The sequence below is a fragment of the Natator depressus genome, chromosome 3 (assembly GCF_965152275.1).
Source record: "Natator depressus isolate rNatDep1 chromosome 3, rNatDep2.hap1, whole genome shotgun sequence".
Classification (NCBI taxonomy): domain Eukaryota; kingdom Metazoa; phylum Chordata; order Testudines; family Cheloniidae; genus Natator; species Natator depressus.
The window spans coordinates 158,459,809-158,484,500 of record NC_134236.1 but is presented as its reverse complement, the minus strand read 5'-3'; the positions used below and the strand labels follow the sequence as shown (position 1 = coordinate 158,484,500).

Below are 24,692 nucleotides of genomic sequence, written 5' to 3'. Positions count from 1 at the left end.
CAGAGAGCAAGTTTGTGGATTTTGGGGACCAGGGAAAAGAAAGACAACACTAAAGGGTGGAAGAGAAAGGGGCACAGGGAACACTGTTCCTCACCTTTCTCTTCTGTTCCTGTGCCAGGCTGGGCTAGTAGCAAATAAGTCACTGGATGTCAATTATCAGTTCACATTGGCATAAATCAAGAGCGACTCCATTGAAGTGAATGGAATTTTAGTTTTACACTGATGAAAAAAGAATCAGGCCCACTGGCTCAGGAGAGCACCATCTGCATTATGTACAGGAGAGCCACCTGCTATCCTCTCTCTATCTCTTAAATTTCCCCTTTAGGAGAGGACAGGCTGTCAGCTCATTTCTGGGGTGCACCCTGGACAGCTCATGAGTTAGAATTCTAGGAGTCCTAGTAAGATTTTGCAGGTATGCCAGCTTTTGTCAGGCTGGCAAAACTCCACTTCAGATCCACAAGCGAGAAGCCTATTTTTGTTCCCACTGGAAGACAGCTGCTTTGGTCATTAAGTGCTGAGTCCGTGAGTGTCTGATTGACGAGCCAAACCCAAGGAGTCAGCACATTTGAGAGAACAGTTCGCTTCTGACATATGGTATTTGTTGTTAGATAGATTTATTAGTATAAATACTTGTGTGAACCAAGCCGGGGCTGTACTCAAACATAGGAAAGCCTCTTTCAAAGACGCAGTCTTTCCTGAAGAAAGTTGTTTTCCCTAGATTGTTCTGATGGAACACACAGCTAGTAAGAGGCAGAGATATTTCTTATCTCAATACCAGAAGGCTGTGCAAACAATCTGTGCAGGCTATATACAACAACAACAACGGAAAAATGCCTAATTGCACAAGATGAGACAACCAGTGCTTTTGTCCTGGCGTCTTGGGAGCAATTGAGTTCAGCTTGGAAGTGCACATTAAAGTTACCTTCATTTGCTCAACCTTAAAAATGCACGTAGGAGAGCGCTAGCTGATTCCCTACAGTCTGGAGAACCAAGTTTCATTCCCTATCGGTCTGCAAGGGGTGAACGAGCAATCCAACATCCCCAGTCCTTAGGGCATTTACTTGGGGTGAAGTCACAGGCCAGAGCCAGGCAGCTAATATTGTAGCCAATGCATTTAGGGAGAGGGAATTGATCTGGGTACAGAAAACAGGTAAAAGTTTTTAATTTCCTAAGCCATCCTGCTGAAAGTCACCATTGTATGAGTTTGGGACCACTGCACACATCAAGGTTGCTAAGAGCAGCTGTATGAAGTCTTAGCAACAGAGAAACACAGATGTGGGGTGGCCACTTATCTGAAGCTCTGAACTCAGTTTTGAGACAGCAGGTTGTCTTACTATCTTGGTGTGATTTTATAGAGTGCAGGGCCATTGGCATTAGAAGTATTAACATTAAACCACGAGAAGCATGCACTAGATTATACCATTTAAACATGGACCCAAGGAAGGGGGAGTGTGAATCTGCTTTGCCTCCAGGGGTAGCCATATGCAAGAGAGAACAGGCTGCATCAGATTTTAGACTGACCTTACAAAGGGAGTAAGGGTGAGGTAGGGCCAGGTACCCTTAGAATCACAGAATCATAGATTTTAAGGTCAGAAGGGACCATTATGATTGTCTAGTCTGACCTCCTGCACAATGCAGGCCACAGAATCTCTCCCACCCACTCCTGTAACAAACCCCTAACCTATGTCTGAGCTACTGAAGTCCTCAAATCGTGGTTTAAAGACTTCAAGGTGCAGAGAATCCTCCAGCAATTGACGTGTACCCCACGCTGCAGAGGAAGGCGAAAAACCCCCAGGGCCTCTTCCAGTCTGCCCTGGAGGAAAATTCCTTCCCGACCCCAAATATGGCGATCAGCTAAACCCTGAGCATGTGAGCAAGACTCACCAGCCAGACACCCAGGAAAGAATTCTCTGTAGTAACTCAGATCCCACCCCATCTAACATCCCATCACAGGCAATTGGGCATATTTACCACTAATAGTCAAAGATCAATTAATTGCCAAAACTAGGCTATCCCATCATACCATCCCCTCCATAAACTTATCAAGCTTAGTCTTGAAGCCACCACTGCTTCCCTTGGAAGGCTGTTTCAGAACTTCACTCTGATGGTTAGAAACCTTCGTCTAATTTCAAGTCTAAACTTCCTGATGGCCAGTTTATATACGTTTGTTCTTGTGTCCACATTGGTACTGAGCTTAAATAATTCCTCTCCCTCCCTGGTATTTATCCCTCTGATATATTTATAGAGAGCAATCCTATCTCCCCTCAGCCTTCTTTTGGTTAAGCTAAACAAGCCAAGCTCTTTGAGTGTCCCTTGTGGGACACAGTGAGAGAGCAGTCCCTGCACTCCATGGGATGTCAGGCTCTTGTATGGGATGCACAATGGAGGGAGGGGACAGGGAGGATCTGGGTGTACCATCTCTCCTGCCAGAGTGCATGGATTGGTCACTCACCCCTCCAAGTAGTTATTGGGGAATCAGGGGTGTCAGTCTGGTCCTGGGCTTGTTTATAAACCAAACGTTTGTCAAGGAAGCTTCCAAACCATTAAGATCACCAGGGTCCTCTGTCTCTTTTGCACTTTGCTGTTCAGGATTTAATTATTCAAGCTGCAACTTTGTCAGGTTGGATCAAGAATGCAGAAGGCAGCTCCCTACTTGACATGTGGATGAATGCTTTCTTTCCAAGTAAAATGCCAGAAGTTGTGTGCTTTGGCTATTCTTTGTTCTCTCTTGGCAGAGTGTACAGGGGCTTTCCCCCTCCTTTTGTTTTCAAAATAGTAACATTGAGTTCTGATTGTCACTGATTGATTGATTGATTGATTGATTTAAAAAAGGACTCCAGTCTGCAAGTTAGGCTTCAGATCAATGCGACCCAACTTGTCTAAAATAAAAGGGGGAATCCTCCCACCAAGGCAGAAACATAAGTCACTCAGTCCCAGGATACAAGCCAAGGCAATGATTGTTCTTGAGCCAAGATTTTGTTTTTCGGTGGTTAGAGGTTTATAGCAAAAGCCTTGATGGATTTCAAAGCATGAGCTAAACGATGCCAAGTGACTCCTGGAGTATCCCACTGCCTTCCCCAGCAGAGGCTTTGAGAGATATCCAGATAAGTCTTGCTCTGTCAATTCTGTCTGATTTCTTCCCTTACACCAGAACAGAAGGCCTTATTGGCAAAGAAAATAGAGTTCTCACAACTCTGGGATGGGCTAAACCCCTGCCCCTGGCAACTGTTTAACCTGTTGTGCTAACTAGAGGGCACTGAACCGACAGAGTGCACTTTCTATTCAGTTAAGCAAGATAGGGACCTAATGGCCAGCTGAACCAGGGTCCAGTGTTGCCTGTCCTCAGCATGTCTACAAAGCACAGCACATTCCCGCTACTTTACATCCCCAGGAAATGATTCAGATGCAAATCTAGGACAGGTGTTTGCAAGCCACACTTAAGTGCACAACCTGTTTTTATAGAGTTACTGCTTTTCCAGCAGGCTTGCACATACTAAACAGTACCTCAAGCCCTGCCAAGCAGTCAGACCCTTCATCCAACCAAGGAGGTGCCACGATGGGGGGAAGAACCTAAAGTGTAACTGAGTGGCCTTGTATTTCAGGGGCGGAGATGTTTACTTGGAGCGGCTGTGCAGAGGATTTTGAGGACAGTGGCAGTGTTTGTATCAAACTGCAGAAGTCAGCTCTTGTTAAATTCAAATGACCTTGGTGAAGCAGGAGTATACTTGTGTGACTATTGTTAGGATATAGATATTCAGGCCTGTCTGTAAAGGCCTATACTCTTAAGAATTTAGGTGTATTCTTATCACTTAGCTAGTTACAGAGGTATAAAAGAAAGAATCAAAATCACTGTCTGCTTGTGTAAGGGCCTTCTCTTACTGTGACAGTCTGAGGCCCTGTTCTTAGGCTAAGATCTCTGGCTAAGCAGCAGAGGCAGCCATAAGCTGGGAAGCAACCGGTCACATCCTCACATTCCAAACTAGTCACATTGAAATAAGGCAATCTGGGGCTGTTGGAAAGGTGATTCGATCTATCACCTCCAGAGAAAGGGAAGAGCCTAGAGGATATAAAAGGAAGTTTAGTTTGATAGTTTTCTGTTTGGTAAGAATTCACTTATCAATAGACACAGCTGGGAAACCCTTATGTCTTTATAGATGTAGTTGTGAAATCCTCACTTCTGTATTGTTTTGTCATTATAGTTCCCACTTTGCTATTGTTTATGTGCATGGTCTCTGTCTGGTTCTGTGATTGTTTCTGTCTGCTGTATAATTAATTTTGCTGGGTGTAAACTAATTAAGGTGGTGGGATATAATTGGTTAAATAATCATGTTACAATACGTTAGAATTGGTTAGTTAAATTTCAGTAAAATGATAGGTTTAGGTAAAGCTAAGCAAAACTCAAGTTTTACTATACAGTCTGCAGTCAATCAGGAAGCAAGGGGGAAATGGGAACGGAATGGGGTGGGAAAATTGGAATCATGTTTTGCTGGGGGGGGAATGGAAACAGGGACACAGGTAAGGCTCTGTGGTGTCAGAGCTGGGAAGGGCAACACTAAGGAAGGAAACTGGAATCATGCTTGCTGGAAGTTCACCCCAATAAACATCGAATTGTTTGCACCTTTAGACTTTGGGTATTGTTGCTCTCTGTTCACGTGAGAAGGACCAGGGAAGTAAGCGGGTGAAGGAATAAGCCCCCGAACATCTATGACTTGCTAGAGTTTTCTATGGGGATATTTGGAAAATTTCAGGCCATGATTTGCAGCGTTTCTGGTATGTGGAAATAAGCAGCCTGTTATAGGTTCAGCCTATCAAATACCATGTGACGTACCCAATGTCACAGTCAACCCCACTACTCAGGAGCCATTTCTACCTGGTTTCTCAGGCAGAAATTCACTTGAGGTCTCCCACTAGTGACAAGGGCAGTGTAAGAACCTATACAGAGTAGAATAGAAAGGTGAAGTGACTTGTCAAGTCCCCAAAAGAACTAAGAGCTAGAGTTCCTAGCTCCCAGTCCTGTGCTCGGACCCCTAGAGCAACCTCTTTAGTTTACATCCTTAATAAGTCTTTGCATTCTGCTATCAGGTTGGTGCTGGTTCTCCCTCATCTTCCTCAGGTATTTTCCAAACACCATACATTAGCCCACCGTGCCTCTCTCTTGGTGGATAGTTCTACCAAGGAATAGTCATTTGGATCCAACACTGGTGTTTCAAGCATATCCTCAAGACAAGAGAAGACAGGGTGTGCTTAGTCTCTGCCCCTGCAATTCCTTTGGGAGCCATCTTTATTTTACATTTGGTCTGTGATAAGCACTTCCCAGCTTTACAAGGAAAAGTTTGCTTCACCAATAGAGATCTCTTGTGCCATCAGCCCAAGGCCTACAGTGTATTATTCGCAGCCCAGGATGCCAGAGCAGTTTGTTTTGCTGGCTAGCTCACACAGAGCTCATTTGATTGGTTAGGTGAAAAACAAGTGTTTGGCTTCTCTGTTACTCTAGTGGTTAACAAGTAAGAATTTTTGCCAGGGACAACTGCCCTACTGAACTGGGGAGCTGCCTGACACTTCTGTCCACTGTAAAATGAGATCTAACATCTCCTGGAGGAGACACGGATTATTTTACTCTGTCAAGATTCACTGTGACCACAAACCTTTCCATGGCCCCAGAAACCACAAACTTTCCCACTCAGGGGGTTACTCTCCCAGCCCACTCTTCACCCCACAGCTTTCCCCTTCCCTATTCCAATCTCCCACATGGCTCCAGGCTTCTCTGCCTAGGTACACAGCGTCCTCATCCAAAACACATCCTGACACAAGGGGGGCTCCAGGCCCTTGGGGTGCCCAAGCATTCCCCCCAACACACACACACACACACACACACTTCTGCTGGCACCCGCGAATGGGAACACAGCAGTCCAGGCAACAAGGTTTTTTAAACAGGCCCTTTGGTGAGGCGTTCCGTGGAAGAGCAACACCTCCAAGCTTTAACGTAACTGTTTGTTTGTACTTCAAGAAGTTATTCTGAGCTAGGTATAAGATCAAGCCTACAGTTACCTGTGTAGGTCAGACTGCATATGTAGTTACTAGGGGAGTGTTACTTGCAGGTGGTTGCACAGATATTCAGAGTAAATTATTCTTTGGACCACCGGGAACCGGCCTATTTGGAAGACTCATGTGGTGTTATAGCGTAGTGAAGTGTCAGTTGGTCCACAAGATGGTGGTTTTGGTGAAATTATGCATGTGTCTGACCATTTCAGGAAGGCTTGTATGCACTGCAGTCAATGACACTATGCATGGTTAAAATGAAGCACATGTTTAAGTTCTTTGCATGATCGGGGTCTATGACATGCACAGCGATGCTGCATGTATGGTGTCCTTAGGTGAGTTTTGGAAGAGCCAGTTCTCCAGTTAATGGTGCAAGGGTTAATTTAATATAACTTTGCAGCACCACTAGAGAGTGCATAAGTGGGGCAGCTAGGGAAGGTGTTATAAATGTCGTGTTCTCTCGGTGCATCTAATCTGTTTTAACAGCAGCAGCAAATGCAGAGGGATTAGCTATTTTGTGCTAAACTATTCAGCAGTGATGAAAAAATATTCAGTGAAGAGCCCCCTGGGGCAGGCTAAGACACTTATGTGGCAGTGAGGCTAAATATTACAGCTATAGAAGTAAACTCTCTAGACTTACTTCTGCAAGAACTCTTAGTAGCTGCAGATTCACTACATCTTCCTCTGTCCCAATAAGGGAGTAGCTACTGACTAACTTTCGTCTGTGCATCTTTGGATGCTAGTTTGGGGCCAGTCCGGCTAAGAGCCCTAGATGGGGAGGAGAGGCAGCTCAATGCCTTGCAGGGTCAGACGTTTAATTCTAGTGCTCCCTTTTGGCATATGGGGGAGGAAGGTAGAGAAAACACTGTTTTATCTACTGTGTTTACCTTACTTATCGGGAGGCTGAGACAGGCTGTGGGTTTCCCCTATCTGTCAACAGAGCTTGTATGGAAAAACCAGACAAGAACTCAGTGCCAACCCAGAAGTTTAAAGGAAATATTTTGTTTCATTAAAATAAACAAAATGTGGCTGATGAGATTGAGGTTTGCTGTATATTTGCACTATCTCAGATGGCTCTCTTTTAAACAGGTGGGGCATGACTGGTCAAAGGAGTTGCACCTTCTGAGACCTTCCTTCCCTCTCCCTTTCCTGGTACAGATTTTGAAGGGGTTTAATTGATATTATTTCCCTTACAGATTGCTTTGTGAGTGACTTCCCCTTACTCCGTACTGAGCCAGAGATCTGTGGCAACCAGGTTAATTAGCTGCAATTATGGCATCCAACAGTTTTATAGGGCCAATAGTTCCTGCAAATTGCTTGAGTCAGGCTTGTACTGAATTATTTCTTTATTGTTATTTAATACGAGCACATTATGTTAGCCAAGACTGAAGTCTACCTCAGGCTTGGAAGAGGATGAGTGTCCTGGGGCACCTTCAGTCAGTGATTACTCTGTATCCTTAAAACAACATCACTCCAGTTAGAACTTGAAAGAGTCTGGAGTCAGAACAGACTGAGGGAGATGTCAAGAGGCAGTCTTTAGAGGAGGCTGTGATCCACAGTCCAATGCAGTGGTGCTGAGCAGCTGCTGTTTCCACTCACTTCATTGGAGCTATAGATGCTCAGCTCTTCTGAAAAGTCAGGCCCTAATTATATTGCATTCATATTGGAAAGAGTGAATGGATAAGGGGAGTCAAGGGCAGAGGCAGGGATAGAACCCAGGTTCCTAACTCCACTTCCAGACACTCCCTCCCCATTTAGGATTTGACAGTTTACCCTCTAGGTTTTCATTTTCACAAGTAGACATGGCAGGAGGGTGTGAACTTGAGTAACTTCTAAACTTGAGTAACTTCTAAAATCCATGCAAGAAACTGGTACTGAGTTTTACGTTTGCTGGGCAAGCAAGCTAACTAGTTCCTAGACAGAGCTTGGCAAACATATGAACAGGATTACATACAGTCGTGCTGCCAGCCAGAGCAGAGGCCTGGACTCAGTGATCCAGGAGGCCCCTTCCAGTCCTACGACCCTGTGTGCGGCACGTTCACAGTCAACAATCCCCAGCATTTATTGAAAAACTGTCCATGGCCACCCATGCATTTAATGAAGTCCTTAAAATGACCACTGCAAGCCATTCACTTCTCGTGCAATGCTTGAAAGACTGCAGTGTCTGCAAAACCTGCCGAGAACTTTGTCCCCTGCACTCCCTTCACCCACCCCCACCACCCTCCCAGTCCCTTAGGCTTGCTAGGAGTCACAGTGTGCAATGTTCAAAATACCCTCAAGGGATTGGTGCACACCTGCAGTGCAGCAAGTCTCTCTGCCCCATAGACTTAAAGTGAAAGCTCTAGCCACAGGGGTTGCTTGGTTGCACTGTGACAAGTCACACAAAGTTCAGTGTCTTTCAGCAGAACCTGGGAGTGCTTTTGGGGCAGGTGGGGAGCGGGGAGAGGAGGGTTCAGTTAACCACATTTCAGGTTTAAAGGTTAGCAATTTACTTCCAGAACCTATTGTCTTGTCTCACAGTAGAGAAAGGCAGATTTTGCACAACACTCAGCAGAGTACTAAAAAAAGGAGAGAGTGTTTGCCCACAATGTTCACTGTATGTCAGCCTGTTCTGAGGCCATGGTACACACAGCCAAGGGGAAAAGAGGCCATTTAGTTTTCCATGTTTAAAAGAATGAATGTGTTTTCTTTCAGTCTTTAAAAAGTAGTTAAGGTTTCCCTAGTGATGATTGTTTCCCTTCACGAGGGAAAACCTTGTACCTCCTGAAGCGATAAGAAGGACAGCTTTATTCATTGTATAAGATGCTGATGTGCCGATTGCCACAGCACAACCTGTATGCAAGCCCGGGCAGGCAGATGCTTCCGGCTGAATAGCTCATTTCTGCAACCAAGTTTGCAAACCTGTCTTCAGAGCACTGGAATGTTCTGGCACACCAGTGAGCAAAACAGTGCTGATCTAAAGAGACTTTAAATAGAAGACCCGAAGGAACCTGTAACAGAGCTCAATTGTGCTCCTTCCTTTCAGAGTGGAGGATTTGCTATTCCTTCTTCCCAATCGCAGGGAAAGAAGAGAGACAGTGATCTTATGACTTCTCTGGTTCCATCATCAGACCATTCCTACTCTCCATCGGCTTCCATATTGGACATCCAGTTGGACCAATCAGCAACTTTGCTGTCCCCTGCCACTGTGAGAGCCACAAAAAGAGCCAACACCCTCACCTCACTGGAAAAGAAAAGGCAATGAACTGCCCTTGAGATCTTCAGGAGTTGACACTCCATATTATACCCATTGTCCCGCATCTAGGAACCCCCCATTCCTGTGTCTCTTGCTGGTATAGATGCACTGGCTTGAGACGGGTTTATTTATTAGAGCACTAGCTCTAACGTAATGGACATAATAACATAAGGGAAAGGCTTTGGATCTTTTTTTTGTCTAGTCAAATAGGCATTTAATTTATGCATATGAGGGATTCAACCTCAGCAGTTCTTTCAAAATCTGGTCCTAAGCAAATGCCAGTCTGGTTCTTACACTGCAAGCATCACTATGGTATATGCAAAGCAAAGATACTCTTATGACTAGTGCCCGATTTTGCACAAAGGATGGTCAGTGGTTAAGGCATTGGCCTGGGACTCTGGAAACCCAGGTTCAAATCGCTGTTCCACCACAGACTCCCTGTATGACCTTGGGCAAGTCACCCTACGCCTCAATTCCCCCTCTGTAACAGGGAGATGATAGCTGAGCCCGACCTTACAGGGTTGATGTGGGGACAAATACATTAAAGATTGCGAAGTGATCAGATACTATGGTACAGTACCTAGGATAGATCTCACCACATCTCCCAGGGAGTCCATCATCACACACAGAGACTTGGTACTGCATGGATATGGTAGTGTGTGTATTATTTCTGTGAAGTTAGACACTATGCTTTCAGAATCAGTATAATTCTACATAACAAGGGCTTGTTCACCCTGTCAAGCTGTCCTACAGGGCCAATGAGCTTGAGTACCAACCTTAGAGCAGCCTGTTAAGAGCCAGGACACAAACCCCAAATTGGTTATGAGTTCTATACTTAGATTTTTCCAACCAATCATCAAATGTAAACTCCTCAGGCACTATAACAGCCTTAAAATGGAGTCACAGACAGTCCCCTTGGGAACTATGATCTGTCTCGCCACCCAGGTGAGTCTGCTTTTGTGATAAATGATCCCTTACACCACTAATCACAGCAATATTTAGGTTACTTCCAGTCCCAAAGGATCAGTCACTTACCCTAGGTCAATTGCACCTTAGATCTCACACCAAAGACACTTCTAGGCAATACAGATTTATTAATAGGAAAAAGAAACAAGCAAGTTATTTACAAGGTTAAAGCAGGTAAACATACATACACAAATGAGTTACAATCTTAAATATCCAAAGTAATAGAAGTGTCTATGCTAAGCAAGCTCTATGTGGCTAAGCACTAGGGATCTTTTGCTTATGCCTAGTAATCCTGGCCCCCCAGAGTCCAAGCAGCATAAAGATACAGCTCCTCCTTGTTAGGTGTTTTTATTCCCTTCCCCCTTCTGCACTGAGCTGCAAACTCAGCGGATGGGAGGAATTCACTTGCAAGACTCAGCTTCATGGGGGTGGGGACGAGGGCAGTAGAGTAAACAACTAGTCTTTTATCCTCTAATATTCCACTCTAGTTAGTCTGGTGTCGATAGGCCTTCCTTGTCAGGCAGGACATCACACCATCTATTGGAGACCAGCTTTTCACACTAACTAATGTCTCCCTCCTGTCTGGTGATTTACACCGTTACAAAGGCTTATAATGCAAATGCTCAGATATTACTTTACAATCTGGGATACAGATTGTCTAAGAGAGATTAATGCAGCAGCAACTCACAAGTATTCAATGAAGTCCAAACATATTCTGATAATTCTAATATCTGTTTGAACAATGCTAACACATAGGTGAGCCAGACTGATTTCATCTATGGATTTGTCAGTGTTCAACTGAGGCATGGAGATCTTGACATGATCTAGCACCTGATCTCCCAGCATCACAACCCCAACACAAAAATGGCATAGGAAGGGGTGTCACCGAGGCTCCTGAATACATCTCAGGGTCCCCCTATCCTTGACAAGGCAGCAATAACTAAATTTTCTTTTCCCTTCATATGGATGATCTCCCTGTCAAACTCCTGTAGAACTAGACTCCAGCATAATAGTCTCAAATTGGTCCCTTTGGCTCAGTGCAACCATATTAGCCGTTAGTGGCCCATTAGAACCTTACATTTTCTATTATACAGAGAAGGCTTAAGTTGCATAATAGCCCAAACTATGGCATAGCGCCCCACTTGATGACAGCACAGTTCTGTTCAGTGCGGGAGGGGGTTTAGTTTTTTACTCAAGGCAATGAGATGCCTCTTCCCCCCACCCCATCCTACATTAGCACTGCACCTAACCCAATCTTAGAAGCATCAGTTCACAGCACAAAGGGTTTGCTGAAATCAAGGCTGACCAAAACTGGCTCTTTAAGGGCATAAAAGAGGCTTTGTCTAAAGCCCTTTTCACAGGCCCGGCTTCCCCTTTTTTTAAGGTCTGTTATGGAGGCCAGAACATCACTAAACCCCTTTACAAACCTTCGGCAACAGTTGGCCAAATTGATAAAGGATTAGACTTGCTTCTTGGTTTGTGGGGCAGGCCAATTCCAAATGGCTTCTGATTTAAAGGATCAGGGCAAACAAACCCACTGCCCACCCAGTGCCCTAAATAAATATAGCCCCCTTCTTGCATGACCTTGGCTTCTTGCATTATCTCAGACACCTTGACAGTGAGGTTGGCTTCTCTAAGCCTCTATAATTCAATTCCTGCATGGTTCTGATGGTCTTGCCTAGAGTCATTAACAAAAAGCCAATTCGTCTACACAGGCCATGCCAAAGGTCTATAAACCCTGCAGCTCCTTATTGACAAACCTCTGTAAGGTAACCCCTGCATAAATTAACCCAAAAGGCATAATCTTAAACTCATATAAGCCAGATTCCTCTATGAAAGCGGATTTTTCCGGTGCATCAGCATATAAGGTCATTTGCCTATATAAAGTAGTCAAATCCAGAGTACTTATAAATTTTCACCCCCACAATACACCTAGTAAATCCTCTGTCCAGGAGGATAAGGGGTAAGGATAAGGCTGGGTGATGATATTCACCCATCTAAAATTGACAGAAAATCTCACGATTGTATCCCTTTTTAGGTGCCATCATAATAGGAGATGCCCAGGGGCTTTCTGATTTAGAGATCACTCATGTCTAGCATGCTCTCCACTTCCTCCTGAATTTTTCTTTGCATTTCACCTTTAGCATGGTCTGCTCTGCTAGGAGCAGGGTGCGGCCCATTAGTTTTAATGGAATGCACTATTTTGTTAATTAAACCTGGTCGGTTGGAAAATACCTGCCTGTGGTATTTCAGGAGGGCCAACATTTCCTGCTTTTGGGTTGGGTTCAAACCCTTCCAAATCTCGATGCTCTAAGGAAGAGATTTGCTCTGGACTCTCCCTGACCAAATCAATTAAAGGGGCAGTAAATGTTTCCTCATCAGCACAACAAATCATATTCACCACCATCTCTTTCTTATATGGTAAGATTTCAGTCATTAGACATGTACTATCTGCACAGCTCCCACCCACACCAGGAGGTGTTGTTACATCCTAAGTGATCTCATTCTCTCTATCACCTCAAAAGGTCCTTCCCAACAATCGTGCATCTTGTTTTTCATCACTAAAATCAACACTAGCACCAAGTCACACATATCGAAAGACCTTTCTCCAGCATGCCTGGCAGACCAAGCTTTCCGAGACACCTGACTCAATTCAAGGTGCTGATGCACTAAGTCTATTGAAGCTCTTACGTTCTCTTTAAAACAAGTGACATGCTCCCCTACATTAAGGTGTCCCCTCACCTGTCTCCCATAAAGGAGGTCAAAGGGGGCAAACCCTGTAAACTCTTTGGGTATACTCCTGTATGCAAATAATAAATAAGGGAGTGACATGTTCCACTCATTCTCTTTCCAGGTAACAAACATCTTCAGCATAGACTTCAATGTCCCATTGAATCTTTCTACCAGACTGTTAATCTCTGGATGATAGATGGTGGCCTTTATATGCCTCGATGATAGATGGTGGCCTTTATATGCCTCGCTCCACACAACTCCCATAGCTTTTTGAAAACTACAGACATGAAATTTACACCACGGTCGGATAAGGTTTCCCTGCTAAAAACAGTGATTAGGGCAGTAGCCATAGCTTCAGCTTCTATATTAGCTAGTGCTGTGGATTCAGGGTAGCTAGTATCCACCACAACCAGTATATATTTCTTTCCATTCCTAAAAGGATTGGGTAGTGGTCCCATGATAACTAGAGACACTCTGGCAAACACCTCCTTAAGGATGGACAGAGTTTGCAAAGGTGCCTTGCAGGGTCCCTTTAACCTCTTATGCTTCTGACATAAGAAGATTCTAACACTTTTTTACTGTCTCAAACACATGAGGCCAAGAGAAATTCTGTTGGAGCCTATCACAGGTTCTTTCCACTCCTAAGTGTCAGGCAAAGGGCAATCACTTGGAGCTGAGATCAAGTCTAGTAACTGTTCCTAAGATCAAGTGTAAGTAGTCTCTTGGCCTATCCAAGGCTGTGATCAAGTGCCGTGTTTTTGGTCTTTTGGCCTCGAAATGAAAACCTTGTCTGTTTCTCTTGGACCTTGAAGTGGAAAAAAAAAAAAAAAAAGACTCGCCTTCATGCTGGGGCAGGGGTCTTTTGTCTTCTTCAGTGTTCAACTCTACTCAGTCCGGTATCGATGAGCCTTCCCGGCCAGGCAGGACATAACACGGCCTGTTGGAGACCAGCGTTTCACACTAATTCATGTCTCTCTCCTGTCTGGTGATTTACACCGTTACAAAGGTTTACAGTGCAAATGCTCAAATAGTACTTTACAATATGGGATACTGGTGTTATCAGTGAGATTAATGCAGCAACTCCCAGATATTCAGCAGAGGCTACACACAATTTTATGATTGTAATATCTATTTTAACAGGGCTAAGGTGAACCAGACTGTTTTCAGCGATGTATTTGTCAGTGGTCAGCTGAGACATGGGGACCTTGGCATGAGCTGGCACCTGGTCTGCCAGTGTCACACAAGATACAAGCCGCTCCCTTTAACCTCAGTGGGAGCGGTCTCCATCTGGAGGAGGAGGAACAGCCTCTCCATGAGCCCACCCTCCCAGATCTTTACTCCTAACACAGCACCGTGCTCTGCCTTCTTAGCTATTCCTGCTGACCTATGAAGGCTGCTGCAGTAGCCCTGAAGCTATTTGTGGAATCTAGTAACATCTGTTTAGATCACTTAAAAATATTCCAGCACATTGGGGGATGGCAGCATGCAAGGCAGCTAGACTCTTTCTTCATGCCGCCCATGCAGGAGAGAAGAAAACAGGCTGAAAAAAATGCAGCCATGAGAGGATGAGTTCTCTGGTATAACTATAGATTAGAAGGAGATATAGCAGTTGAGGGAGCAGGCAGAGTATATACAGTATCCTCAGCATTTCTGTTACTGCGTGTTTACAGTCCAAGCCTCTGCTTCCTCGCTGTAAAATGAGAACAATGATGCTTCCCTCATTTACAAAGCACTTTGAGTACGTCAACACAGCATTTTGGAACCCCTCGGAGCAAGCCCTTAGGCCGGCCCGGGTTGACAGGCTTGTGCTAGCACGCTAAAAATAGCTGTGCGGCCAGCACTTTGAAGCTGGGGCTCGGCCTCGGAAGGCCACCCCACTCCGCTGGCTTCAGCGCCTGCACTGCAGCCCAAGCCGCAACTTCACAGTGCTGTCTGCACAGCTATTATTAGAGTGGTAGCGTGAGCCCCGCTAGCCCAAGTCTGTCAGCCCGGGATTGACAGGCTCACTCCCATGGGTTCCAAATGCCGTGTAGACGTGCCCTTTGAGATCCATGGATGGAGAGCATCATGGAAGGGCTAGATATGATTGAATTTTACAGACAACAAGTCTCAATCTTAGGTTTTTCATACTATAGTGATAAAGCCTCAATACTTCCCCATTTCATAGTAGGAGAAACAGAAGCAGAGAAGTTATTTACCCAGGGCTTTACAGAAAGTTGAGGGTAAAGCTGGGATTAGAACTCAGAATTTACTGAGCCGCAGACCCATGAGTACATCTCCATTATACATTTCCTCCCGAGAGAGCCCTTTCTTTAAAGTAACAGCTGAAAACTTCCTAATATGGATTAGTCATAACTGGCCTTCCAGTAAAGCTGGTTGAATTATTAATTGAAAAAGAGTTAGACAAGTTTAGCCTATTTCTGTTTGGGAACCAATCCAGATTTCAGTGAATGTATTTGTCATTCATTAAGTATACACTAATTCCTTTGGCCAGGCAGTTCTCAGCCCGAGAGTCAGAGTAGTTCATGAACAGCCACTCGCTATTTTAGGCGGCCATCCACATACTGAAGATCACATGGTTTTTCTGCTCCCTCAATGGATGGCAAGCTTTAAACTATTTGAACTCTATCAATCATAAATACCCTTGCTGGCAGACAGAACTCCACACTCCAAGCAGCTATCCCCGCAAAAATCCGGGAGACCTGCAGCCCATTGGTGTGAAGTGCTCATGAATAGTAAGCAAGGCACAGAGCAGCTGTTCACTTCAGACAGCTCCGTTTTCCACAATTGACAAATGCAACACATTCTCCTGGGGCCCGACCCAACACCACTCATGCTAATGGAATCTATGCCCTGGACTTTGATGAAGCAGCATTAGGGCTCTGGAGACTTGTTTGATTTCTTTACAACAGCAGCCCTGTGCACTACATCCCCTGTTTCTCCATCTCCAAGTTTGACTTCAGCTCAGCAACTGCCTCTGCTGTAGTCTTTCTAGCTTGGCATTAAAAAGCACGAGCCAGAGACTAGTGCTGATCCACAGAACAGCCTGAAAGTGCTGAAGCAATATTGATTTCCCCGTTTCCCATTGTCATTTTATCTGCCCCGCAAGGGCACTTCTTACCCCCCCAGCCTCATGCAAATCAACCAGTAACTCAACCCCTGGCCACTCGGCTAGTATAGACATTGAACTGGAATTACAATGGGTTACCATCTGAGTTTTGAGAACAGAACTCATCCCTTCTTGCTGGGGAAATGCTTATTTCAGCTCCAGTCACATCTGTGACTAGAATATCTGAACGAAAACATCCAGCTGGTATGCAATTTCAGTAGCCCAAAAAGAGTCTTAAGGGCTGCAGTTTGAAAGCCATATGATATTCAGCTCTGAAAAAGCCACCCGGAAAGTTTCTAGGTGGGTGGCAACTCCAACAGAGAACAGGTTCACGGTAAGAAGCCTACCTGGAGTACGAGAGACATCTGTGCACTTGGAGGCGAGATAGCTAGCAACGTGGTCAGCTGTGGGGAAATGCTCGATGTTACTGCTTTGTACTGTACATGTGGACACTGCTGCCATGACCAGGAGAAAGCATACAGGTGTTTATCAAGTGTACAAGTGATCACAGTAAATGAAATGATAAGAGAGTCAGAAGTACATCTTAGACATTTTGTATGTCTCTCTCATTTTGTAGTGGGTGGGTTTTAATGGGCTAGTTTGTTTAACCCAAAAGACTACTACTTTACAGATTCCTTAGCGATATTTGGTCATTACCATGGAAGATGAGAGAGCCAGTAGGCAGAAGAGTCCAATATGAACTACTAATACTTGGACTTGGAGTTCTGTGCTGACTTCATATTCACTTCTGGGTGCAGTTCAAAGTGTTGCCTACTAGCTATAAAGGCATAAGTGGCTGGGAATTTAGGTAGTAGGAGAAACTCTCTCCCTGTGTATCACCATAGCAGTCATCCCTGGTACTGAAGTCCCCAAGGTAGGGCATTCTTGGTGGATTGCCGTCAACTTTGGAGCTTACTCCTAGTCCCAGGCCTACCTTGGGCAATTTTTAAGGCATGATGATACAAGATGTCTGTTTAGTCTGGCGCTGCAAAAGGCAGAGATGATGTTGGCCAATGGAGGAGCTGACTGATTTGTAGCATGTTGATTAGCATGATAAAATAGTGAATAGTATTCAAGAAGTCTGTAAATAAGTGGTGTATTGTTTTCCCTATGCTTGGTGGTGGTTTTAACAATGTTATTAAATTACTTAACTTTGCTTTAAAGCTACTTACATCCTATTGAGTGCAAAAGCTCTAAATCCTACTGAATTAGCCCCAAAATCAAAACCTTCTAGAAACCCTGTTTGGAAGGCATACTCAACAAGAGAATTGTTGTTACAATGCACTCCGGAACCCCACAACAACTCAAAATGGAAGTACAATATTTTGATTTAAAAATATATTTCCATTCAAGATATTTTGTGCAGTTCATCCCCATTTAACCAGGCAAGTCCATTACACTCTTTGCCTTTAGCTAAATTTCATTCTAGAAAGTACATATAATTCCCAAACAGAATGAAAAATACCGAATGAGCGTTTTCAATGATTCACGCTTTTTTGGGGAAAAGGGAATTTTTACAGCATTTGCTCTGCTGTGAATCACAAGTTTACTTTAATCACATTTGCTTAGAACAAGCAGTTCAGTCACAAGGCCATGTGTTCACCCACATGCATTGAGCACTTGGAGTGTAAGAAACGCATTTTTAAGAGACGCGGATTATGAATTTCACAGACATGACTGAAACCTATGAATAAGTAATGCTGAAGGGCCCTGACCTCTCAATTCCCTTCAAGTCAGCTTAGCTCTTTCGTTTATATTTGGAGTTATGAGTTCATGTTTGGACAGCACTTTGAAGATTTAAAGTGCTATTTAAAGTTTGATTGTTTCTCCCACATAGGAATAGCAACAGCAAATGCTTTGACAAGTGGAGTGAAAACTCTCCACTTCCATGGTAGCTTCTGTAAATCAGAGCCTCTGCCCAACAGCTATTTTGTAACTCAAAGTAGTGGTCTTATAAGAACAGGGCACATGGGAGAGATGAGTATGGCCATGGAAGGGGGACAAAGGCCAAGGTGACAAATGGTTACGGATCACTCTGGCCGGAGGCCATCAATAGGGTATGTACATTGTGCCAAGCTCAAAGTCTATTTTTCTTATAAGCTAAAGCCTCCCCTCCCCTCACTGAATACTGAGCACCAACGTAGGTGAATAACTTGTCATTGCCAGATGTATTCCCAGATAGATATTTAATCCTGCCCTGACATCAGGGCCAAATTAAATTTTTGTGGGCCCAGCGCCAAACATATTTGTGGGCTCCCACTGGAAAAATAGGGCATGTGATGGAGGGCAGTCCGCAGAGCGAGGGGCCGGTTGGGGGCGATGAGGCGCAGCCCAGCAGGAGTGGCCCCACTCAGCCCAGCAGAAGGACAGTGTTTACAAACCCACAACTGCTAGACGCACACTGGCCCCTCCAGCCCTGAGCTGCCAGCGTGCCCTTTCCACACTGCCCCCCTGCCCAGCGCCCCCTCGCCCAGAGACCTCCCCCACAGATCCCAATGCCTCCGGACCCGCTATGCCCAGCACCCCCTGCCCAGAGACTCCTCCCACTGACCTCCCACCACAACTGCACAGCACCCTGCACACCATACCCACTACCCAGCTTCCCCACCCATAGATCCCCTACTGTCCAGCACCCCCTTCACAGTCCCACCATCACAGCTGTACAGCACCCCATATTCCTGAGGGAATTCTGCATCAAATTCTGTGCATAATATTTTAAAATTCTGCACTTTTTTTTTTTTTTTTTTACAATAAATAAATGTGGAAGCTCCACCATGGCAGTGGGGAGCAAAGGCCATTGGCTGCATGGAGGTGGGAGAATACCCTGCAGCCTCCCCCGCCCCCTGGGACAGGGACTTGGCAGTGAGGCTGAACCTTACCCTGACACAGCACAAGGGCCATGCCTGCCACAGAAACACCCTTTTGCGCCAGGCACACAGGTTGTGGGCAGGGAGGCTCAGCCTGGCAGGAGGATCCAAGTGCAGAGGGACTTAGTGTGGGGGGGATCCAGATGGAGGTAAGATGGTTCGGTGTGGGGCAATCTGGGTGCAGGCAGCTCAGTGGGGGATCTGGATGCATAGGGAGGTTCCAGGTGCAGGGGCAATGGGAGTCTGCAGGGGGGAACCAAGTGAAAGTGGTTGGAGCTCAGTGGGGGGGGGAGAGTCTGGGTACAGGGGAGGTGGGGTTCATTTGGGTGGGGGGTCCAGGTGTAGGTGGTTGCAGCTCAGTGGGGAGGGTGTCGGGGGGGGGCTCATCAGGGTGGTACAGATGCAGGGGAGGTGGGGCTTGTCAGGGTGAGGGTTTGATGGGCCTGCTTAACAGGGGAGCCCCAGCTGCTGCCAAGAGGATCCGCATGCTGGGCCCCCGCTTCCCCTATCCCCTTCTCCTCCCCATCCCATGCCCCTTCCTTCCCCTCTGCCTCTTTCCCCCTGTCCCCGCTTCCCCCATCCCCTACTCTTCCCCATCCCTGTCCCTTCCCCACTGCCCCATCTCCTCCCCATTCCCCCCTTTCCTTCCCCCCGCCTCCACTTCCCCATCCCCTTCTCTTCTCCATCCCATGCGCCTTCCCCACTGCTCCATCTCCTCCCCAGGCTTGGAGGGTAGGGGGAAAACCGCTCCCCAGCATGAGCCAGCAGAATGGGCTGGGGCTGGGTTGCTCCACTTTCTGCCGCCCGGTGATTGCAGGGCAGGCCCGACCCCACGGGGCAGCAGGAAGTGGAGTGACCCAGCCCCAGCCCGCTCCGCTCCGCTCCCCTGGCTCCCAGCCTTGGGACTGGGGTTAGGGGGGGACTGCCCCCCAGCACTGACCGGCGGCGCGGCTGGGAGCCGGCGGAGCGGAGGGCTGGGGCCGGGTCACTCCACTTCCCACCGCCCAGTGAGTGCAGAGCGCGCCCAACCCCTACTGCAGTCCCCTGGGACGTTGCTCAGTGGAAGGGTGGAGTGGGAGCGGGGCTGGGGCAGAGCAGGGGTGGGAAGAGGCGGGGCTAGGGTGGAGCAGAGGAGGGAAGAGGAGGGGTGGAGCAGGGGTGGGGGCAGCTTTCCTGGCCGGCTCAGCCGGCTGGGGAATCGGGCTGGCCAGGGCCCCTTCTGACTCTGGGCCCGGAGCCATGGTAAACCCGGCACTGCCTAACATAGCCATGTAAGTGGAGCTGAGTAGGAGGGCAGGACTGGCCCCTCATTTGGCAATGGAACCATCTACCTGTGCAGGGATACCTATGAAATATCAAGCATACTCAGCTCTGGAAAAGAGTGGCACACATGTCTGGAGCCTTGCCAGCCCCAACTACATGGGTGCCTTCTTGTCTCATGACTGGGCAGGAGCCAGTCTTCACCCTAGTTTCCTTGAACATTAGGTTGCGTTCTTGCCCTGCTCTGCACAGTGCGGGGGTTGGGGGAAGAGAGAGAGACATTCCCTATACACTCTTCCCGCAGTAAGGCCACTGCGCAATACAGAGTACAGTTTGGTCCCAGACATGCTGGACTCCTGCAGGAATGGGCAGCCTACTCTGTGTCAGCCTGGCTTGCTCCTTGGATTCCTCTTCTACTCTCAGAGAGGAAAGTATCTCTGCTCCCTGGATTCCTCTTCTACTCTCAGAGAGGAAAGTATCTCAGTGACATCTAAATAGATTGGCAGGTTGCAGAAATGGGCAGCATTTCAATGAGACATTTAAAGGAAACCTGGACAACTGACAAAAATCACTGCTACTTCACGACTGCCAGAGACTAAGACTCAAATGGGTACCACGTTGAGGTTTGGCCCAGTGTCTGCTATGTTGTATTAATTCGCAGAAAGCATCCATTTGACCTTTCAGTCAGACCCTTCTAGAAATCCTTTAGAGACAATAATGGTCAGGTATAGGTGTGACACTGCACCCCATAATCTTCATAAAGATATTATGATATGATTATGGCATAACTATGATGTATTTTATGCAAAATAGGTCATGTAACATATCACTGAAAAGGTTATGAATTGCTGAATAGGATCACCCTACTTGTATGCATGTATCAGTTTTGTATCTGAAGTTAGGACTATTGTCTATGTATCTATTACAAATGTGCTTACACATGGGGAACACCTGCTAGGCAGAATGCACTCAGTCTAGATGGGTGGCTGGGAAGGGCCCGTTCAGGTTAAAGGGCCATTACGAGAAAACAACAGGCCTTGGAAGAAGCTTACCCCCCGCCCCCCCCGATGCTACAAACAGCCTCTGACTCATGGTTGCTATGACACTACAGGCACATATGACCAGGTCACCTGGTACTGGACACCATCTTGGGATACCAGTATTTCTCCAGGTTTCAGAGTGGTAGCTGTGTTAGTCTGTATCAGCAAAAACAACAAGGAGTCCTTGTGGCACCTTAAGCCCATGAAAGCTTATGCCCAAATAAATTTGTTAGTCTCTAAGGTGCCACAAGGACTCCTCAATATTTTTCCACTGACTGGAGTGGGAACCAAGCTTTGAAACAAAGGGTTCCTGCCATATGCAAAAGGCATATAACTGGGTGTAGGATGTCAGTTTCCAGGAATGTTCAAGTAGCACAGTATGTGTAAAAAGAAAAAAGAAAAGGAGTACTTGTGGCACCTTAGAGACTAACCAGTTTATTTGAGCATGAGCTTTCGTGAGCTACAGCTCACTTCATCGGATGCATACTGTGGAAACTGCAGAAGACATTATATACACAGAGACCATGAAACAAAACTTCCTCCCACCCCACTGTCCTGCTCGTAACAGCTTATCTAAAGTGATCATCAAGGAGGGCCATTTCCAGCACAAATCCAGGTTTTCTCACCCTTCCCCCCCCCCCCACAGACACACATACAAACTCACTCTCCTGCTGGTAATAGCCCAAAGAGGGATGGGCTATTACCAGCAGGAGAGTGAGTTTGTATGTGTGTCTGTGGGGGGGGGGGGAAGGGTGAGAAAACCTGGATTTGTGCTGGAAATGGCCCTCCTTGATGATCACTTTAGATAAGCTGTTACGAGCAGGACAGTGGGGTGGGAGGAAGTTTTGTTTCATGGTCTCTGTGTGTATATAATGTCTTCTGCAGTTTCCACAATATGCTATGCATCCGATGAAGTGAGCTGTAGCTCACGAAAGCTCATGCTCAAATAAACTGGTTAGTCTCTAAGGTGCCACAAGTACTCCTTTTCTTTTTACGAATACAGACTAACACGGCTGTTACTCTGAAACCTGACAGTATGTGTAGTGGAAGTACAAGCTTCTCCATACTGGCTTGGTAACATGGCTCATCACAGACCTGCAGGGATCACCTCTTGACCAGGGTTTGAGCAGATCAGTCTTTGGCACCCCTGGTGGCAGTCTTGGGGCAGGCAGTTAGAACCAATTATAATGTTGGTTGCAACGTGGACATCTGTCCGCTAGAAAGAACTCATTTTAGATCAGTTTCCACAAGAGTTGCCTTTCACATTCGCGCCTAACCAGGGCTGAATTTGAACCTGAGGCCAGGTGAAGGATTCTGTTACATTGCCTATCCTCTCGCTTTCCAGCTGTATTTTGTGCTGAACAGAAAAAATGCACAAAGCATATCAGACACTCCCTTTTATGAACAGCCATTTATACAGACTCTTCTTTTGAGTACACATTAATCAGAAACTGCATTTGTAGTCATGTGGTATCAAAGTCCTAGCATATCAGAATTTGTACTTTTCCATTAAGCCATTTAATTACAGGGTTTGAAGGGCTGACATCTCACATGGTTTGCCAGTAACTACCATAGTACCCCCAATTTACATGTACAGCAACTTCACATTACTGGGGCTAGATCCTCAGCTAGTGTAAGCTATCATATCTCCACTGAGTTCATTTGAGTTACCTCAGTTTACACCAGCTGAGGATCTGGAGCTCATGGTCATTTTTATATAAATCTATTTGCTCCCAAAGCCTTTTATACCAGCACATTCTTGGAAGTGGGTTTAGTTAACTCAGTGGAGAGAGTTGTTAGAGGAACTTAGTTGAAGAGTCAGAAGGACTGATCCTCCACCAGCTCCATATGTTGAGTGGACACCAAGGATCTTTGGGACTAGGGTGGAGAGACATTTCCATGAGTGGCAGACACACCAAGTGCCCCTTGACCTACAAAAGCAGAAACACTTATGTAGAGTCATATCAGAAGTGGTCAGACCTCAGGGACAGCCTCGTATCAGTTTGTTCTTTGTTTAATTTATCCTTTAGAGACTGAAGATGTCCCTCAAACACACACACAGAGGACATTTGTTTATTTGGGAGTCTTCAAAATGTCACATCCAGGGTTAAGACTAGAATCCTTGATCCAGTTTACTGTATTGAACAGCGACTGTTCAAATGGGCATGTTGCTCAGCATACACATTAGTATTATAGAAATCAATGGCAAAAAGCTACATTAACAGGTTCAGGTTGCTTGGTGATAGGTTGCCCCCTTACAAAATGCTGAGCTGAGCAAAACTCAAACTTCTGAAAACCTGGAATTGCCCAGTTAAGGTTGCCCTTGCAACCTTCACTCTGCCCTCTTTCAGCAATGCTCCAGTATGCCCTGCTAACACACATACCTTTACTCTGACAACTCCATAGCTGATGAAGTGTACAAGATCTTCACCTCCTTTTATAACCCATTTTCTCTCACCCACAGGACTCCATCTAACACTGTTAAAGGACCAAAAAAAGTGGGGGGGCGGGGGAAGTTATCCACATCACCTTCCCTCTCCTCCCGTGCAGCTGGCAGAATGGGAATTATCTGAATACACTCCAGGTGCAGTCAGTGTGTTAGGTGTACCTATTCTAAATGGTGGAGACAATAGTTGGGCCTCCTGGGTAAAGGTTTCAGAGTGGTAGCCATGTTAATCTGTATCAGCAAAAAGAACAAGGAGTACTTGTGGCACCTTAGAGACGAACAAATTTATTTGAGCATAACCTTGAAGTGGGTTTTTGTTCACAGAAGCTTAAGCTCAAATAAATTTGTTCGTCTCTAAGGTGCCACAAGTACTCCTGTTCTTTTTTCTTGGTAAAGGTGTACTTGGATATGAGGACAGGTGTGGATTACCTTGAGGTGTGTGACAGAGCTGTCATCTTAATAGGCAGTGATCTATGTTTGGCACCCTCTGAGGTGCATGAGCAAAGGGAACAGCTGTATGTGTCCCTTCAGGATCCAGTATGCATCATTTCAATGCAGAATTCAATGTACGTTATAGAATTAGCAGGGTTGATGGGTGCCCCTGCCCCAGTTCCCCAGCCACTTACCCCCAGGTCCCTCTTCCTAGTGTCCCACCCTTCCACTCCTACTAATCCAATGGTCCCCAAACTGTGGGGAGTGCTCTCTGTGGGTACAGAGGAACATTTGGGGGGCATGCAGCAGGGCCGGGGCCAGCCCCCATAGGGGGCAGGGAGGGAGCACAAAGCCACTCTGCCCAGGCAAGCTCTGCCCCTAACCCTGTTCAGTCCCCAGCGCAGATCCACCCCCAGGGCCAGCTCTGCCCTCATGCTCTCGCCACCCCCAGAGACCAGCTCTGCCTTTAGTCCCAGTTCCTCCCGCATCCCCAGTTCCACCCCCAGCTCTGCCTTCAGTCCCAGCTCCACTGCTGAGGAAGCCTGGGCTGTGCAGTAATGGGGGG

At 46.2% G+C, this 24,692-nt stretch overlaps 1 protein-coding gene across 1 annotated transcript in view; it reads right to left on the bottom strand.

The window, feature by feature from the left end:
* The window catches only part of ITPKB (inositol-trisphosphate 3-kinase B), a 110,659-nt gene that overhangs the window by 27,118 nt on the left and 58,849 nt on the right, over positions 1-24,692 (bottom strand). The gene's annotated exons all lie outside the window — the stretch shown is intronic.